At 29.0% G+C, this 22,226-nt stretch overlaps 2 long non-coding RNA genes across 2 annotated transcripts; one reads left to right on the forward strand and one right to left on the reverse strand.

The window, feature by feature from the left end:
* Positions 1 to 8,731: 8,731 nt before the first annotated feature.
* LOC136079721 (uncharacterized) lies at positions 8,732 to 15,907 on the reverse strand. Its single transcript, XR_010638158.1, has 5 exons — positions 15,741 to 15,907; positions 10,056 to 10,148; positions 9,818 to 9,981; positions 9,337 to 9,493; positions 8,732 to 9,188 (listed from the first exon to the last, which is right to left on the reverse strand). It is a non-coding gene; the product is annotated as an uncharacterized LOC136079721 (long non-coding RNA).
* Positions 15,908 to 17,660: 1,753 nt separating this feature from the next.
* LOC136079722 (uncharacterized) lies at positions 17,661 to 20,948 on the forward strand. The gene is made up of 2 exons (XR_010638159.1): positions 17,661 to 17,781; positions 17,933 to 20,948. It is a non-coding gene; the product is annotated as an uncharacterized LOC136079722 (long non-coding RNA).
* Positions 20,949 to 22,226: the final 1,278 nt, after the last annotated feature.

Genomic DNA, 22,226 nt, shown 5'->3' on the forward strand with positions numbered 1-22,226 from the left:
CCTAATAAAAATCACAAAAAAATTTTTTCTATGTGTCTTTATTAACATGAGAGTATGTTTGATATCCAAAAGTACATTTTTTAATTGGAATATATCTATAGACGCAGTCATATTTTTAACATTAAAAGATGGAAATTAGTAATGCGTATGTCCTCCATTACACTTAATTACCTCAAAAATTCTGCCTTTCATTGACTCCACTAGTCGTTGAAGTGTAGTTTGATCCAACTCGGACCATGCTTCATGGATTTTACACTTTAACTCAGTAACAGTTTTAAATTGGTGTCCATCTACTTTAGCGTCATAAACTTTTCTTGATAGCATTCCCCACACGTTCTCGATTGGATTTAAGTCCGGGCTACAAGTTGACCATTCGAGAACCGGGATGTTGTGGTCTTTAAACCATTGCATAGATGTGTGAACTGCAGCATTATCTTGCTGAAATATGGCATTATCGTCCATGTTTTCATCCATATAAGTTATGAGAACATCATCCAACATTTCTGTATACTTTATCGAGTTCATTTTAGGTAAACCACAACACAGAGTCAATTTTCTTGAATAAGAAAATCCACCCCAAACCATTAAACTTCCTCCTCCATAATTTCGTTTTGTTTGTGGGTCATTTATTCCTCTTAGATTATGCTAATAACAACTGTAATAGTCCGGACCATCTAAATTGAACTTTTTTCATCTGAAAATATTACGTTTTGCCACTCATGAGTCCAATGCATATGGTTTTTAGCAAACTGTAATCTAGCAATTTTATGGTGTTTTTTTAACATTGGTTTTTGGTGTGGTTTCTTCCACTTTACGTTTGGTGTTGTACGTAGAATATGTGCAACATGTTTATTGGTGACAGGCAATAATAATTTATCCTTTATTTGTGTTGCATTCAATTATTTTTGGTTGCTTCGAAGCAAATTCGATTAATTTGTCGATTTGTTAATACTTTGTTGCCGTTTGTTGCTTTTTTTACACCGTAATTGTCACCTTTTGCAATGTAGTTTCGTACAACATGGTCAGATCTTCCAATTTTTCTTGCTATTTCTTGTATAGAAAGTGCTGGTGAGATTTCTGAGCCACGATATAAATTAATTTGTATTTTTTCAGCATCTGTCAAATACTTTCCTTTAGGCATTTCCTAAAATGCAGTAAAAATGATACTGGCAGAGCAAAAGATCAAATTACACTAAAATTTATCAATTTATTTGTTTAAAAGTTATTAAAAATCAATAATTACCGTTATTAACCTGATTGCGTCTTTAGATATATTCCAATTAAAAAATGTGCTTTTGTATATCAAACATACTCTCATGTTAATAATGACACATGGAAAAAATTTTTGTGTGTTTTTATTAGCCCACAACACAACAATTATTTTGATAATAACTTGCATGCATATCAGTTGACAATACATAGAAAAAAATTAAGACAAAGAGAAAAAAATTGATGCGCCTAAACGAAAATGCCTTAGTGTATTACTAAATACTTTTCTGTTATTTAAATTCAAAAAGTTTGAATTTTTATTGTTCAAAGATTTGAGTTAATAAAATTAAAAAAATAAAAACTTGTTTTTGTTGCTGTTGTTGCGGAAAACATAGCAGCATTGTTTACAAAACATAGCAGTAATGTTTCAACAAAAAGTGGTTCAAAATTTGTTAAGAATATAATAAGTTTTGTTAATAACAAATCATTATATTCCAAAAATTAGTTCAAATTGTCAGATTGTTATTTTTTACTTAATGTTATTTTTTTGAGCTAATTTAAAGTGCTCATATTACCATGTGGTCTTGGTAATATGAGCACTTTTGCTACTTTTTTTAAATCTCTGTGTTTTTAAGAAAAAATTTCGGGTACCCAAATTCTGAGTGGATCATGAGTAGGGATCCCTAAAAATTGTTTATTCGCAAAAAGTTTCGATCCAGCATAACTATTTTTAAAAATATTCCAATTTTCGCTTAGGGTGCTCATATTACCGTAATCTACCCTAATATTGATAAATACTGAGTCACAAAAAGTCATAAAAGAAGATATTTAAATACCAATTTCCAATTAAATATATAATATTATATTTAACATATAATTTATAAAGATTATATATAGTATTTAAAAATACAAACAGTTAAATAAAAAGATATAATGCTTATTAAAAAAAAGAAAAAAAAATTTTTGTTAACAAAAAATGAAAATTATTCCGTAAGATTTAAAACGTAAGTTTTTGTTTGATACTGAAATGAATTTAATGATTTTGCCATATTTAAATTGCTTCTCAGAAAAGAGCTTAGGCCCTCTATAAGTTATACTATATTCTGTGTATTTGTTTACTTTTTTTCTTAATAGGAATTTTTTCTTAAAAAATACTCATTTAGATTTTTATTAAATTTACTTATAAAGATTTCAGGAGTTAAATTATTGGTATATTTATACATCAAAGTTTAGATGTTGATAAATATTTTTCTGATATATGTTCATCATTTTCATATTCATCATTAAAAGTTTAGTGGTCTCCCTTTTTTTTTGTTGTATATAATTCTACAAGCATGTTTTTGTAAGCAAAGAACTTTTTTTAATTTTCTTGGTTGACAACTTGCCCACGTAATATTTGCGTAATGTAGCAATGAATTAAGAAGAAGAATATTAGCCTTAGACTCTGTGAACTTATGTATGGGCGAATTCGATACATAATACTAATAGTTTTACTAATTTTTGATTGCATATATTTTATATGTGGGAGCCATGATAAATGATTATCCACAATAACTCCTAAAAACTTTATAGTATCTTTTTTTTTTATTTTTTTTTTAATTTATAATATGTTTTGGCAGTTTTAGAGGAAGGTTTTCTTTTTGTGTTTTTTTTTTATGAAACAAGGTATATTGTGTTTTTTCAACGTTAATAGAAAGTTTATTTGACCTGAACCAATCATTTACTTTTTCTAATTCAATGTTCATGTCAGCATATAGTTGATTAATATTGATGTTAGATAAAAATAGATTTGTATCGTCTGCAAACATGATAGCATTTAGTTTTACTGATGCATTATTAAAATCATTAACATAAATGAAAATAAGAGCGGTCCTAGGATCAATCCTTCAGGCACTCCATTAAGAATAATTCTTGTTTTTGAGGAAAGTATAGCTTACTCAGATCTAAAACTTAACCCAAAATAATCAATTCCTCTATCATCAATAAGAAACATCTGATCTGGAGCAAAGCCAACTACAACTCAATTCTACGCATATCGAAACATTCGGCTGACATTAGGCTCTTGACGGCTTGAAAATTTCCGAAAAAATTAAAGTATTTATTTGACAAATACAATAAAGCAACCTTTTTACAACTATTGAAAAATACAACGAAGCAACCTTTTTACACGTCCCGTCAACAAATACCCCATACATTAACAAGCACAAAAACATGGGTGAGCAAAGATCTTCCAAACGCTGTCAAATTGAAAAGCGAACTCTGTGACAAATTTATCGCAGCTAGCCGAACAAACAAGTCAACTCTACGCGAACACCATAAAATTAAATAAGCAGTTCTTGCTTACAAAATGGAACTGGTAAACAATAGCAGACATGACTTTAAAATTATTCACTCGTACGTCAAAAACAAACAAGAAACACGCGACCACATCCGTCAACTTAAAATAACTAATAATCAAACTACAACAGATCCTAAAGTAATCTGCAACACACGTAACGAATATTTTCAATCAGTTTTTGAAATTGAGCCGCTAGGGCCTATCCCAACATTCAACCCTCGTTCCACAAACATATACCAACCGAATGCACTCGCATCGTACGAATCCGTCAAAGAAAAACTTTTGAACCTGAACAAAAGCAAATCAATAGACTTCAACGGTATTCACCCACGCGTCCTGAAATACTGTGCTGTAGTTTTTGCTATCCCACTAAAAATTATATTCTGTGAATCACTTCAAGCTGGCGAAGTATCCGTTGTAGGCGGTCGGTTAGCCAGCTCCTGATCCATTTGCACAAGTTGTCGGACACTCCGTAAGGTTTCGGTGCGGAACTTTGTCGAATGCTTTAGCAAAGTCTGTGAATATGATATCGGTTGGGTAACCTTTGTGGGCAGCTTCATTCAGGATGTCAAAAGTATCGAGTAGGTTTGTGACGCAACCATTTTCCTTTCGGAACCCGTTTTGAGCAGATGAGTTTATTTTTTTCAAGTGTCCGTGTATTAGGCTTTACCTTGCAAGGGACAGAAGTGCGTGAGATAGGTTGATAGTTTGAGGGATTCAAATTGCAGCCTTTTTTGAAAATAAGACTAATTTCGACTTTCTACCATTGAGACCGTATCCATTGGTAACAATAAATCCGATTGGAAAACAGTTTCTAGAGGTGTGCCATAAGTATCTGTTCTTGGACCACTCCTTTTCCTTATCTACATTAACAATTTGCCAAACAAAATACAACACCACTTTAAAATGTATGCAGATGACTGTAAAATAATTGGAGTTATCGAACCGTTTTTATGACTAGCGATCTAGAAGTTAAATAACAAGTCTGCGCGGTTGCATTAGCTGGCAACCGAATGCTTGGCAGGCTCAAGAAGGCTTTTTGAGGTCGAAGTTTTGCATTATGGCGCACACTCTATCTTTCGTACGTTCGCCCACACCTAGAATTTGCATTATAAGCCGTGGTCACCTTTTTTAGCTTAAGACATAAAACATATTGCCACCTTAAAACACCCACCGTATACTCAGAGACTATCAAGTCTTAACCTGACCGAAATATTTAATTCTTTAAGGAAAAATAACAACAAATAAACAAAGTAAAACTTTACAATTCTTCGTGAACGCACGCTTTTTTTGCTGCTCAAAAAAAAAAAAAGTTTATATATAAATATTTTTGCCTAATTCAACCCTTGGTATTATATATCAAGGAAATATTAAGGAATATTTCCTTGATATATAATACCAAGGGTTGAATTAGGCGATCGCGATATGCAAAATCTGGAAAAATATCTGGGTTTTTTTGTTTTTTTTGCCGTTGCAATATATTTACAATTACAACATATTACATATATAAATATTGGCCGGAGCAAGAAGAAGACATTAACTATCTTATCGCCGAGTCCCGTTTACATACTGTCCGTGTTTCTAAAGAAAAAATAAAATATACACAAAAAGTTAAAAATATATAATTTTTGTCAACTAATAAAATGAATTTTATATTGATTTAAAAATAGAATAATTAAAAAAAATTTTTTGTATACTCATAAAAATATATTTGATACATGTTTAACAATATAACGGGTGGCCCAAGATAAAGGACATAGGTAGTATTTTTATTATAACTTTGTTATTTTTTTAGCTAGAACAGTGAATCTTTTTTTAAAAGATTTATTATTAAATTCTCTATAAATCTGTCTGGATGGCTTTGTTTTATGGTTTTTAATTTTATTTGTAGATAATGAAATCTAAAGATTTGCAAAAGCTTGTACTTTCTAAATACCAAAACGGTGATGGTCCATCAAAAATATTTGCTGATATTAAGGGTGTCATTGGGTTTTGTACAATAAATCGGTGGTGTCAAATAATAAGAGAGACAGGCTCTATCGAGTTGAAATGTCCATCAGGTGGTCCAAGATCAATTCAAACAAATGCAAACATTCAAAAAATCAGAATCCGTTGGAAACATTAAAAGAGGATTTCATCTCGAAAATTAGCTAATGAACTCAATATCTCCAGAACCAGTGTTCAAAGAGTACTTCAAAAGGATCTCAATTTGCAAGCATACAAACACAGAGTTGAAGCACTGCTTAAAAACGGTCAAAAAGTCAAGAGAATTAAATTTGCAAATTGGATAAGAAACCATTTTTGAAAAGAACAAACACTGAAAATTCTGTTTTCAGATGAAAATATTTTTGATTTAAATGGTATGTACAATGCCCAAAATGATCGCATATGGTCCACTAATTGTAATGAAGCTGATAAAGATGGTGGTATTAAAGAGAAACAAAAATTCCCTCAAAAGGTAATGGTTTGGTTGGGAGCTTGTTCAAAAGGTGTTACACCACTGGTTATTTCGGACAAAGATACAGTAAATCATGACTGGTATATAAAAAAAGTGTTGCCAGTGGCCTTGAAATATGGAAACGAGATGTTTGGTGATGATTGGAAATTTCAAAAACCACTGGCCTCCAAATTTCCCCGATCTCAATCCTTTAGATTACTCAATATGAGATGAACTCGTTCACCAAATGAAATGGAATAAAATAAATCAAAATTAAAATTAATTCAAGAACTTAAACGAGCTGTAAAAAACATTAGAGTAAATGTAGCTATAGAAAGTTGTACTAGTTGAACCAATCGCTTATATCGTATGTCAAAAAATAATGGAGACTATTTACATTAAATAAATCATGTCATTTTGTAGAGAATTTAAAAATAAATCTTTAAAAAAAAAATTAACTGTTCTAGCTAAAAAAATAATAAATCTATAATAAAAATACTACCTATGCCATTTATCTTGGGTCACCCGTTATATTTAATGCTAATGAAAACGTTTTTGCAATTTTAAAATTACTTTTTGAAAAAAATATTTAAGTCTGTTGTATTAAAACCTAATTGAAGTAAGATTCTTTTAGAATCTGTTTTAAATTTTTCTACCGAGTGGTGTTCTTTATTGAACTTTTTAATTACATTTTTCCATAAAAAAGGTCCTCGATATTGAACTCGATAAGTACTCATTTTTAAATTAATTCTCGGAACAATAAAGTTGTTCTCTGAAAACTTCGTTCGATACTATTATGAAATACTTTACTAAAATATAAGATTGAAATATTAGTGGAGATATTCCATGTGTCATTTTAAACATGAAAAGTAATATTTGTTAAATGTTTAGTTTATAAATATTTAAGGTCTTTAGACGATTTAATAGTGGTTCGCAATACACAGTTCTGTTTGCCCAAATACGATCCTATAAGCATGCTTTTGTTTACTATAAACTTTTTTGAGTTTTTCGTAATTCGTACTTGCCCATGCATTAAAAAAGATAGCTGTGAATAAATGCAAAATATATTTTCATTAGAGCTCTAGTATTTAAAAATGGTTTTGTTTATAAAGTACGGAAATATCATAAGAGATTTTACTTTCAATAATTTGGATGTGAAACTTCCATGACAAGTTTTCATCAAGCATTACTCCTAAAAAGTAAACAGTAGATTTCCTTTTTACATCTGTTTTATTGAATAAAAGATTTGGCAGTTTTTAGATGCTAAAAATAAGTCATTTATATACACTAGAAACAATTATGGTTCTAAGATAGATCCTTGGGGAACTCCGCAACTTACAAGTTTTTTTTTTTTTGGTTTCATTTGTTTCATAGAATATGGATTGTTTCCTGTTAGTCAAGAAGTCCTTAAACCAAAGTAAGTTTAATTTGTTTATTCCATAAAGTTCTGATATTTATAAGGATTTGATGATTGACAGTGTCAAATGTTTTGGATAAATCAATGAAAACTCCTAAGGTAAAATAATCTTTATTAAAAGCATCCGATATATGGTTTATAAGTTCAAGACATCCAATTTGATTTCTTTTCTTTCATTTTTAAGGACGACCACTTGATAATTGATTTCGTTGATGTGCTTGCCATCAAAGTGTATGGAACAACTTTCCATATACAACTTTTAAATCATTTTTTCAGCTTGATTGCCTCTTTGATTGTTGACTTGTAAAAAGCTGATTGACATGGAGTTGGGATGTCAATGCTTCACGAGCCAACTGCTTGCATATGTTAGCGGCTTTGTTTGTTGATACTCTTATGTAGGTCACCAAGTTAACGGCAATTTTGCTTTTATGATATTTTCTGCTTGGTGTAGGAGTAGTCTTGTCTTCTTCTTCTTCATCGTTTTCATATTCGCTGTCGTCAGCCTTAGAGTCAGAATCACTAAAACTAAAACTAGGATAGTAAGATGATGAGTTGGATGACCTATTAAAAATCTTATAGGGGTGGTCTCAGGACAAAAATCTTCATTGATAAAGATATTTTTTCCTTTCAGATAAAAAATTTTTTAAGAATTTCTGCTTTATCTTTGAAATCCAAAATTTTAGCTTGACTGTTTTTGGCTGATTTTACATCTTTCTTGCTAGTTCTGTGAGCTCGTCTATTTTAGCATTTTTTACATCTAAATAATTTTCAAATAATTTTTTTTTGCCTTTTCCCAGCTTTCATTTTCATTCTCTTTTACACCGTTCTTAAGCTATTTTGTCAAGAGCAATCTTCCTTAAATTGTTTTTATATTAAGGAATTCCAAGTTAACTTTAGTTATTTCACTACCAGATAGATTTATTTTTTCTTGTCAACTAATTGCTGTTTTTATTTTATCATCTAAAAGCTGTTCATAAAATTTCAAGCTCAGTTTCATTTCTTCAACATCTTTTGTTATTGACGTCATTGTCGTTTATATTTTTTTCAACTTCATCCTAAGCGGTCAGCGGTCATGAATTATTTTTGCATTTGAACAAATGGTTATAATGTTTATTTCTTGTTGTTTTAAGATTTCTTTGCATTCATTTTTGTATTCACTAAACATCTCCTTCAACATTTTTTTAATGTCATCTGCCATATTTAAATTTAAATGATTTATAAAATCTTGATTCAACTATTAGGATTGATATAAACTTTTTACACAATCGCTAAAATGTATCAGTTTGTATTTTTTCAGAAGTTTAATTATTAAACTATTATTAAAAACTTATTTTTGATTCTTATTACACAGGGACTAAAAAGTTTCAGTATGTGTTTTTTTCCGTCTTCAAAATTTTAGTTTATGCAAAACCGTTTTGGAGCAAATTAGCTTAAATTTTTATGGAGCAAATTAGTTTAACTTTGTTAGCAAATAAATTATAAAAAGTCATTAGCCACTAACTGTCATTAACTGCAATATAAAAGTTATTACTTTTATAACGCACTAATAAGTTTTATAACTTATTCTTTGTTTAAACAACTTAACCCGACAGAAAATTTTAATGTGGGCCATATATGGCAATTACATGTTAACTATATAATTTACCACTTTCCTTTATGGAGTGGCATATGTGGCTATAATGTTTATACCATTAAAACCACACTAAATAAGAGCAAACGCCACACTTCATTTGTGGATGAGTTAACATCTTTGTCTGTAGCAGTTTTGCAATGCCTTCGAACAGCAACTAAAAACAATTTATTATTATTTATTATTTAATTGATACAAAGAAAAAGTTCATTTATTAAGGGGTAGTGTAAATTTTATTAATAATAATGTACAAACTTTGAAAAATAATAAATAAATGACGCACTCTAACTAGCTACTATACTTACTTGCAATAGACTTTACAAACGCCTCAATAGAACATTTGTTTGACCGTTTCCCAGAGCGATAACAATTCATCTATAATTCATCAGTCATGAAGACATTAAAAATGTTTTGTACTATGTCCGATATGTATTTTCCACCTGCTGTTGCAAGCCAGTTAATCTAAATACAGAAAACTAAACTATTTATAATAGTTGAGTTACATTTAAACTATATTATAAATCAAAAGTAATTAAACAATACTAAAACACAAAACTATATAAATACATACATATATACATACATACATATATATTTACTAATAAATATAATTATATAATTTATTAGTAACTATTTATATAATAAATATTATATAATATTTATAATTTAATTTTAAAAAGTTTCTATAAATTTTCAATTGAGTTTTAATAAAAGAGAACGGAAGTTTTACTAAAAAGTAACAACAACATTTTGTTAACATTTTATTAATATTTGAGTAAAACTTACTAACAGTGAGGCCATTTCATCATCCTGACATTGCAACAACATGACATCTAACTCTTCTACGTTACTCGCTTACTTAAATAAACTTTCATCAGTATGACCAACTGGCATACGTTCTATCAGATGCTTTACTTCTTTTCTTGTAGAAGTTACAGATTTTACTAAATCTAATCAAATATAAATAATTCTGAGTATTAAAAAGAGAGATAAACTAATATATATTTTTGAACAGATTTCTCACCTTTAAGTAGGTTTTCAATGTGATTGATGTGAGGGTGTGAGTAGAATTTTTGGTGAGAGCAATGTGAGGGGGTGGCAAAAACCCCTGAGATGACTACAACAAAAACACACAAAATTTTAGAAATTATATAGTTTCTAGTTTATTACATTTATACAAATATTTATAATTTAATTATCTTTAATTATGGTTATACTACTTAACAACAAACAAATAAAGCTTACTGAAGGTAAACTTTTTTCAAATTTTTATATCTAATACTAATATTAACATACTTTAACTTAAATTATTTTTATCAAGAAAAATGTTTAATACTTTAATATAAATAATTAATTTTTGCGAAAAAAAGCCGATATTCGGCAATATTTCCTCTAAATTTCTCCGCGTTTATCAACTGCAGGTAAATGTTTACCTGTAGTTGATAAAATTCGTATTTGTATCTTTCCAAATCTTGATTGGGAATCTGTCTTTTGCGGCGCATTCCTCTCAATGAAGTAATGCTACATTTTGGCCACATACACTCGTTGTTTCCATTCAACCATTACTTTGGAACATATTTCACAGTATTTTCATTCAGGAAATGAACAATATAAAACATATCTTTACACTGTAAGTTATATAAACAATATAAACTGTTTATGCACATTATATAAAACTCTAGGAATTAGAAAAAGTAAGGTCAGCAAATATCGTTTATATATCTATCTATATATATCTATATATATATCTATATATATATATATATATATATATATATATATATATATATATATATATATATATATATATATATATATATATATATATATATATATATATATATATATATATATATATATATATATATATATATATATATACACAATGTAACAAAAAAAAAAAAAATTTCTGTTTATCAAAGTTTTTTGATGTTTCTTAATTAATTTGAGTATGCTGAGTCTGAATATGACATTGGATTTTTTATTGCATCAATCGTTTGGTCGTAAAAAAAAAAAAAATCAATTAAACATATAATTAATATAAATCGTTTTGCATTAGATTCTACTTTAGTCAATATAAAACATTTACTAATTCAAAAGTGTTATGTTATGTTACAAAACTTCATGTTACATCATGTTTCTTACATATATTACATAATGTTACATTATATTGTATTGTAACAGTCTCTCACAATCTCAAAAAACACTAAAAGTGAACAGTAGAACGAGGTTTTCTTTTATGAAGTTTCTCGTCATCGCGTATCAAACACCAGATGTAGTCACCCATCATAGCTGCATCCCATCTGCCCTGGTATCTTTTCTCCATTGCAAGAATATCCTGATGGAAACGTTCCCCGTGCTCTTCACTCACATCACCCAAATTTGGTCTGAAAAATTCCAAGTGTGAATGCAGGTAATGCAGCTTTATTGACATTCTGCATTTCATATCTGCGTACCGTACAATTAAGTTTTCCACTATCTCTTTGTAGTTATCACTCTTATTGTTGCCTAAAAAGCTATGAACAACATGTCTAAATGCAGTCCATGCTTCTTTTTCAACAGCAGACATTTTGTCCTCAAGCTCCTTACATGCCAACATAACTTTAATCTGTGGACCAACGAATATACCTGCTGAAATTTTTGCATCTGACACCTTTGGAAACATCTGCCGAATATGCTGGAATGCTGCACTATCTGGGTTTAATGCTTTGACAAATTGTTTGATAAGACCAAGTTTAATGTGAAGGGGTGGTAGTAAGATCTTTTCAACAGGTATCAGAGATTGATTAATAACATTGTGCAAACCAGGCTGTAAATGTTCTCTCACTGGCCACTCACGTCTTGTGAAGTGCTGGTTTGCAGCCCTGCTATCCCATAAACAAAGAAAACACGAGTACTTTGTGTATCCTCCTTGCAGACCGAGAAGAAATGCTAGCATCTTAAAGTCTCCACATACATCCCACTTGTAACTGTCGTAGTTGATTTTCTCAAGCAACAACTTCACGTTCTTATAGTCTTCCTTTAGATGAACGGAATGAGCTACTGGAATCGAAGGAAATCGGTTTCCGTTATGGAGCAAAACTGCCTTTAGACTTCTTGTTGAGCTGTCAATGAATAATCTCCACTCTTCAGGATTGTGAACAATGCCAATGTCATTGAAAAGACCACGAACGTCATGACAATAGCACAGTGATTCTGATACTACATAAAAGTATGCGAATGTTTCATGTCTTTTTCGGTATTTCGAGGTTCTGCAGCTTGGATCTAATAAATTCCATTCTTTCAAACGTGATGTCAGAAGTTCTGCATTTGATTTAGTGAGACCTAAATCTCGTACTAAGTCATCAAGTTCTTGTTGGATAGGGAAATGAGGTGAATCATTCGGTTCCCTGAAATCACAGTCATCATTGAGTTCATCCGGTGAGTCTACTTCAGAATGATATGCAGCTGCTTCTTCGGATTGAGGTGGAGTAGGAACAGGCAATTCATCACTGTGTGGAACTGGTCCAATAGAAGATGGTGTACTTGGATAAACTAGAGTCAGCCTATCTTTCGGTTTTTTATACTTTGAAATGTCAACAATGCAGAAAAAGCAGTCATCATGATGGTTCGTCGGTTCTCTCCATATTCTCGGAATCGCAAAGGGCATTGACTTTCGGATTCCACGCAGCCATCCTTCCAGAGTTGATCTGCAGCTACCACAACTGTAGTGTGGTGCCCACGATTTGTCCTGATCTCCCATAGCCATGCCAAAATAAGCATGATATGCAGTAAAGAATTTTGTACCACTGACAATCTTATGTTTAGCTTGTGTTGGACTAATATAGTAACCACAAACATAACAGAATGAGTCAGGACAAAGCTTGCAGGATCTACTAGACATATTCACCACTTCATGTAACAGTTGTAATTAGTTAAACTGAAAATAAACACACGAATATAGTTAAAATCAGCATATATATATAATGTTTTAATTGCATTACACATATACGAAAACTCCGAAATATACTTTATGCTTTTTCTCAGGAAATCTTGATGATAGAGAAAAACCAATGGTACCACTGAAATCAGCATACAAAAATTATGTAAGAAACATTAAAAAATTAACATAAACAAAAATGTTGTTACATGGTGTATATATATATATATATATATATATATATATATATATATATATATATATATATATATATATATATATATATATATATATATATATATATATATAGTGGCGAGCAAAATAACAGGTGCGAATAATAAATTTCACTTAAATTGACATTTTACAGTATATTTTATAAAGTGACATCTAGGAACTGATTGCTACACAAACTATGCTTATTTTATTATAACAGAGAGCAGTATATTTCCAATTTCTTACAAATTTATGAGGGGAATACCCTATTTATATATTTAACCTACAAATTTGGTGGAGCAAAATAATAGGTGTGTGTTTATTTTAATCTGTTTGCTGTAGGATTAAAAACATTTTATTATTTTTATTTGTTGTTGATATAAAGGTAAGGTCAATATTTATGCAATTTATATAAAATAATAACATATCATATTTGTATTGAATTAGAATTAGATATAAAATGGGACGAGGAAAACATTGCACAGCGATAGAAAGAAAACTTATTAGAAATTTAAGAAAACAAGGAAAAACTTACAAGGAAATTTCAGTTACGATGGGATGTTCTCAAAATAAAGTTACAAATGCCTTAAAACCAGAAAAATCACGTGAGAATAGAGGAAGACCACGCAAAACGTGTCAGCGTACGGATGATCACATTACAATTATTTCAAAAAAAGACCCATTCAAGCCAGCAATAAAAATTTTAAATGAAATTAATGAAAATATTAGTGTTTGGACAGTTAGAAGAAGGCTTTTAGAAAGTAAGTTGTAAGCTCGAACTCCGAGGAAAGTACCATTACTTGGTAGAAAGAACACTATGAAAAGAAAATTTTTTGCAAAAAATCATATTGCTTGGCGGGGACCAGATATGACCAAAAAATGGCGTAATATTTTGTGGAGTGATGAAACTAAGAATAATTTATTTAATTCTGATGGAAAACAGTATGTAAGAAGACCATCAAACCAAGAACTTTCACCTCGCTTCACTGCGAAAACAGTGAAACACGGGGGAGGAAATATAATGGTGTGGGGTTGCTTTTTCTGGTACGGTGTGGGGCCACTTTTTTGGATCAAAGATATTATGACCCAATATACATACGTAGACATACTAAATAATGTCATGTTGCCATTTGCCGTAGAAAATATGCCGATAATTTGGCATTTCCAACAGAACTGCGACCCAAAACATACATCCAAAGCTGCGAAAGAGTCACCGGATCTAAATCCTATTGAAAATTTATGGAGGCAGTTAAAACTTAAAATTTCTGGACAAAATCCAAAAAATAGAAATAAACTGTGGATGATGCTCCAGGAGGCTTGGTACAGCATTCCTGTAGAAGTTTGCAGAAAACTAGTGGATTCAATGCAGTCAAGATGCACGGAAGTATTAAAAAATAAAGGGTATGCAAAAAAATATTAATAATTTGCAACCCTATTGACTTCCATCTTCATTTTTTATTTTACACCTATTATTTTGCTCGGTGTGGAATTTATTTTTTTTAAATTAAAATATATTATATATATTTAATAACTTAATTTTTATTAATTTCTGTTTATTTATGTAATAAAATAAAAGTTCTAATAAAAATTCAAATTTTTATTTTATTTGTTTCAAAGATATTCTCGTATTTGTTAATTTTTTGGTTTGCACCTATTATTTTGCTCGCCACTGTGTATATATATATATATATGTATATATATATATATATATATATATATATATATATATATATATATATATATATATATATATATATATATATATATATATATATATATATGTATATATATATATATGTATATATATATATATGTATATATATGTATATATATATATATGTATATATATATATGTATATATATGTATATATATATGCATATATATATGTATATGTATATATACATATATATACATATATACATATATATATATATATATATATATATATATATACATATATACATATATATACATATATATATATATATATATATATATATATATATATATATATATATATATATATATATATATATATATATATATTCATATCCATGTGTATATATTTTTAAATATATTTATATGCCTGTTAAAGATATATGTAAATAAAATATCATATAAATGAAATCAATAATATAAACAAAGTCAGAGAAAAATTTTTTATTAATTTCTGTTTATTTATGTAATAAAATAAAAGTTCTAATAAAAATTCAAATTTTTATTTTATTTGTTTCAAAGATATTCTCGTATTTGTTAATTTTTTGGTTTGCACCTATTATTTTGCTCGCCACTGTATATATATATATATATATATATATATATATATATATATATATATATATATATATATATATATATATATATATATATATATATATATATATATATATATATATATATATATATATATATATATATATATATATATATATATATATTCATATCCATGTGTATATATTTTTAAATATATTTATATGCCTGTTAAAGATATATGTAAATAAAATATCATATAAATGAAATCAATAATATAAACAAAGTCGGAGAAAAAATATCAATAACATTAATAATATACTTACATTGCTTGTCATTTTATTTTATTTCAGAATATTTTTCCGCTTCTTTTAAGTGATTGTGCTAAGATGATTTTTTCTCTCTAAATAAAACTTAGATATTTGGAAAAATTTATGTTGCATAACAAGCCTCAAAAATTGTTATTAAAATACCGCTTAAATTGATATTGTATATCAACAACTTCAAAAAAACTACTTAAATTAAAAAGGGTGTGACGTCATGAAATAATTTAAAATTGAATAAAATAGTACTATTTTAAAATGTGGTCTTATGCAGCAAGATAATGTGTTTTATATGAATGGCCCATATGATAACCACATCTATTTTTGCACGTATTTATTTAAAGAGTAAAACACATTAGGTGGAATGATTATGTGGACCGCATTATGTGTTCCGCATGTGGGCCACACCAATCATTATTTAATCTATCGATAATCATCTAGAATATAGTTTGACTCTTTTATTCCACTTATGTGCATTATGGCCACATGTGGGCCATATATACCTTTATATGCACTATGGCCACATGTGGGTCACATATACCTTTCTTGTCGGGAAGTAATCCCAAACTTTAATTGAAGTAAAAAAGTTAGTGAGTGTTATTACTTTTGTAGTCGTAAGTTTAGGGTAAAAATTTTCAAAAAAAAAGAGGTTGCACCCTACATCACCAAATTTGCTGAAATTTGGCACAAATGTGTAAAGATGTAAGTTAGGAAAGACTGTGAATTTTTCAAAAATTTTTTATTCCTGTTTTATCCCATGTTAGATTTTGACTGAAAAATGAGGAGGGAAAAGTACCGGAAATGTGTCCGTTTACTATTACCCTTATAAGGTGCTTGAATAGTTTTGCAAAGTTAAAATTTGGTACCAAAGGAGTTTAAAACCTGTTTAATCTGAAAGTTATAGATTTGTATCTCTCAAAACAACAAAATATAGTTTACTGTAAGATCTACAAAACGCACTAACTAATGACAATAAAAAAGAGCACTGACAACTTTAGCTCTAGAAAAGATTTGACTGATAGAAAAAACTTTTGGTTTTAATTTTCTTAAAGATTAGACATATATCTACTTTACGAAGCATTTTTGTTTTGGGCTTATGTTATGCTGATTAGTTATTGATGCTTTGGTTTTTCAATTTTTCTGAAGAAATTAAAAAAAAAAATAAGTTAGCAAATTCATTTTGATATTGAACTAAATACAATTATTTTTGTTTTTAATCTAATTTTGAGTCAGTTAATTTATAAAAAATTTATTTGTGTTATGTGATTTAAATTTTTACAAAGTTGTCACAAAATATTGTTAAATATTTTGTAAACTTATAAGTTTGTTATTTTCATTACATAGCATTTGCATTGTTATTTTCATTACATAATAGTTATGTAACTTGCATTGTTATTTTCATTACATAATAGTTATGTCATTTGCATTGTTATTTTCATTACACAATAGCTATGTCGTTTGCATTGTTATTTTCATTACGTAATAGTTATGTCATTTGTATTTTTATTTTCATTACGTAATAATTATGTCATTAAATTAAACAATGTTATAACAATGTTATTACATAAATGTAATCTTTTTTTTATTGATTTATTGTAATAGTAATTATCTCATTAATAAAATAAGTAATAAAAAGACAAGTGTACATAATAATATTCATTAAATATTACCTAGTTAAATTATATAACTAAATATAATTAAATTTAGTTATAATCTACTTTCACTTTAATTTTTTGTAGATAATTAGTAGAGAATTAAAAAAAGTGAGTAGATAATTAGACATTTAAAATATGTTTATTAAAACTAATAGCTATTTGTTCAAACCATAAGTTCTTTATAAATATAACTTTATTTTAATTTTAAACATATTGTTTGTTTTCAAGTGTACTTTGCTCATTAGGAATATTTAAAATCTCTTCTAACTAAGTGTTTAGATAATTTCTCATTATAGTTTTAAATGGATAACAAAATTAGTTGCTCGTTTGTAAATGATTATAGAGCTTGTTATAAACAACCATATATCCAAGTAAGAAAGTGAGAAGAGGTAAAAACTCATATATTTACATTTTAATGGGTAATAACATTCTTAATAAGTTGTTTATAAGTTTTTTGAAATAGAATTTGTTCATTGTTTAATATTAATAGTATAATTAATGTTATAGTATTTGAGTAATATAGTTATATTTTCTTTTCAGCATCTCTGCGTGTGATTACAATACATACTGTATTAGAAGCAGAAACCCTTGGTTTAAATCTTATACCTGGAAAAAATTTGTGTCCAACATATCGAAGTAAAGTTACGAAACATTTATCAAAAAGTATGAGTGAAAATAATGATGAAGATTTTTATATTGTTAGTGAAATATACAATCAAAATAAAAAAAGAGGGTGTAAATACACACTTTACAGCTGCTGGAGTATCTCCTATTAAGGTCAAAGGATTGCATAAGTCAGGTAAAATCAGAGAAAGTAAATAAAATTGACAGCATTAACAACCGCTATTAAAAAATTAGCCACTTCCCTTAATATACCGGAGTTTTGGTAATGAGTATATGAAAAAAGCAAACTTGTTTGATAACATGATGGCATTGTTAACTAATAAAACTGCAGAGTCTACATCTAAAAAAATATAACTGATAACGCTTGCTCCAACTGAATGGTCAATAAAAAAAGTTTCTGAAACATTACATGTAACAAACTATGTAGCTCGAACTGCACCTAAATTAGCATTAGTAAAAGGTATTTTAGCCATGCCTAATCCTAAACTAGGAAAAGTTTTTCCTGATGTAACAGTTCAGCTGGTCAAGTCTTTTTATGAAGATGATAAATATAATAATTCCTATTATAATAATATATATATCCGTATAATTCCCAGTAAAAAGGACTATGTAAGTATAAAGAAAAATGTTGACATGCAAAAACGTTTGCTCTTATGTAATTTAAAGGAATTGTTTGTTGCTTTCAAAACCATAAACCCAGAAATAAAAATAGGGTTTTCAAGGTTTTAAAAATTGCGACCAAAATGTTGTATTACTGCTGGTGCTTCAGGAACACATTCAGTATGCATCTGTGCTATTCATCAGAATTTAAAACTGCTTTTACATACAAAGAACTATTACCTTATATTGTATGTGACATGAGTAATAAAGACTGTATGATGCATAAATGTGAAAGATACCCAGCAACTATGAATGCATTGGTTAAAAAACTTTTTATTTAAGTTTGAAGATGACGATCAAGTCGAATTTGATCAGTGGACAACAACAGATAGGTCAAACTTAACACATAATAAAGAGCCAGTGTCTGAATACATTGAACTAGTATTTAAAAAACTGACGAAACTTGCACCATACTCGTATTTTGCTAAGATTCAAGCATCATACCTGAGATTAGGAAAGGAAGATATGAATGAGTTAACAGCATTATTTCTGGGGAATTTTTCAGAAATTTATAAATTTGTAGTTCAGGATGAAGTATAAAACTTTCATTGGACAAATTTACTATGTACACTTCATCCTGTGATTATTTATTTCAAAAAAGAAGGTTTTCTCAATCACAAATCTTATTGTATTGTTTCAGATAATATGATGCATTATGTAAACATGGTGTATAAAATTTTTGATGTTGTCAGCAATGAAATTAAAACAAATCCAACTCAAATAAAAAATATTGATTACTTTTCAGATAGGTGTGTAGGTCAATATAAAGAATTGTAAAAACATTTTGAATCTTTTTTTCCATCTTGAAGATTTTGGTCTTTCTGCTTAATGGAACATTTTTGCTACGAGTCACGGTAAGCAACCTGTGATAGGTTGAGATCCCGCACGTTTTTGGGTCCCAAAAATCCTGGGATTCTAAACACAAAATCTCGGGATTTTCGGGATTATAGCAGGATTGAACTAATTAGATTATTAGGAAAATATCGACGAGAAAATGGGATTAGGCTTTCTTCCCCCAACAAATGATGGGATAGCAAATGTGGATTTACTCACCAATGAACAAAATATCAATGAACTAGTGAAAAAAGTTCGTATGGTAGTTGTTTTTTTTAAACGATCCCCGACAAAAAATAATGCAGTCTTGCAAAAATATGTCAAAGAAGAGAAAGGCAGCGACCTTTTGCTCATTTTGGATTGCAAAACAAGATGGAACTCTCTTTTATCGATGCTAGAGCGTTTCCTTGCTTTAAAAACATGTATAAAGAAAGCTTTAATTGACTTAAACCACCCAGTTTTCTTAAACGAAAGTGATTTTGTGGTTCTTTCGGAAATAATAGAAGTACTTGCACCTGTAAAATTAGCAGTAGATGCGTTATGCAGACGATATGCTAATCTATACACTGCAGATCCAGTACTCGTATTTTTATTCCAGCAGGTTGTTCAAAATAATCTTTCTTTGCTAATAACATGTTGCAAGCTATAAAAACAAGAATGGAAAAAAGACGATATGAAGAAATTTCTGGTGTTTTAAAATACTTTCAAAATCCAAAATATGATGCTGTGAATGATGAAACAAATGTCAGCAAAATTTTTGGAATTCCTCCTCAAACCCTTATTAGGAAGGAAATAAAAAAACTTATTGAGGGACTAGCTGCTTTTAAAAATGATAATTTAGAAAAATCAAGTATTGATGTTGATGAAAATATAATGGCTGTCGTTAGAAATCAAGAATCACAAGTTCGAGCCTCCCTGTCTTTAAGAGAAAAGTTACAAGAACAAATTGCACAAAGCATGAAAGCCATCGAACCAGAAACACAAACTTTAAATTTAATGTCAATAATAAAGAAAGAAATGCATTTGTTTGAAAATGGTGGAAACCGGTGGCATAATTTGGAACTAGTATACCAATATTTGTTATCTATTCCACCGACGAGCATCGAACCTGAGCGGGCATTTTCTGCAGCTGGTTATTTGGGAAGTAAAATAAGAAGTAGGCTAAATGACCAAACCTTAGATGCTCTACTATTCCTCCGGGCATATTTTCAGACAAAAAAAGAAAGTTTTTAAACAAAATATACATTTAATATAAATTGTTTTTTTGTTTTACATTTATTATTTAGCTACCATTTATTTATAAATATAAAATAAAGATTTTCTTTAATTTTTGTTACTCAATATTAATAAACAACTTGTTTTGTTATTTTTTACAAAGTAGCTTGTTGCTACAGCTGCTACATCGGTAGCCGAATTAAAGAAAATTTATTTTTACAAATTTATTTTGAAATTTTGATTGTTTAGTGACTTTAGTCAAATACACTTTAAATGTTCAAATGTTATTTACATATCCAATTATTGATGAAGATTATTCTTTAAAGTCTCTAATCATAAAACATAATATGGAAGGTACCGTATATATATTTCTGCATCATTTTAAGATCTTTATATACACCTGCTGCCTATAACACAATTGAAACAATTTAAGGCGCTATAGAAAATTAATTTAAGATAATTAGGCATAATGAAATTAAATAAAAAATTGATAACATCAAAAAGTATATTTATATATGCAGTATTAACTTCTGTTTTTTAGCAAATATCTCACGTTATATATAATCCCGGGATCCCGGGATTTTAACATCTTCAATCCCGAAATCCCGGGATCGTAAATCAAGTCCGGGATTGCAGTCCCTAGATTGGTGATACATTCAAACGTTTAGCAACACTAGCAAGCTTGCAAAGAGATATGGGTAATCATATTTTATCTCCACAAGCAATGTACAAATATTGCAATGAAAACATTGAAGACGTACATTTCATTTATATATCATCAGAAGATTTAACTTTGGTGAGAAGAACAATTGGATACTGCAAGGAACAAGGATACTCTTAAGGAACAATTGGATATTGCAAATACCATACCTGGAACACGTAGTTACCATCAGTTTGTACTACTTGACCATTAAAAGGTTAAAAAATATATATTTAATATACCTTTTGTTATCTTTAAAAAACATGCATAATTCTTACTGATAAACTCGAATAGATTTTTTATATGTGTGGAATCATCGTCAAAAAAATTTTTGTTTAATTTTGGACCTATTTTTTTGCACAATTTTATTTTTAAATGTAATAAATAAAACATGTTTATCAAAATAAGTAAAACAGAATAAATGCATTTTTTTTCTTGATAGGCGCAAAACTATGAGATGCCAACTCCGCAAGACGCAAGGATAGGAGATCCCAACTCCGACTTAAACACCCCCTGCCTTGGGGCTCTTGGTTGAGTAAAGGCTAGAGATGGTGTCTCGATAAAAATACTCATCTTTAGCAGATGTTAAATGCACCCGGCTACTGTAGAAGGCCTCCTAAGCAAAGACTTATAGGGTAAACTGGCCTCCTAAGCAAAGACTTAAGGGATTCTGTTGACCAGCCTATCACCTCTTCTTCATCTATTAGGCTGGCGCAGATGCATTTTTAATAGATTGTTTCCAGTTTAGGATGTTGAATGCTGGATCTTCTTGACTCAATGCGTGGGTTTTGCTTGTGTCTC

The sequence above is a fragment of the Hydra vulgaris genome, chromosome 04 (genome assembly GCF_038396675.1).
Source record: "Hydra vulgaris chromosome 04, alternate assembly HydraT2T_AEP".
Classification (NCBI taxonomy): Eukaryota; Metazoa; Cnidaria; class Hydrozoa; order Anthoathecata; family Hydridae; genus Hydra; species Hydra vulgaris.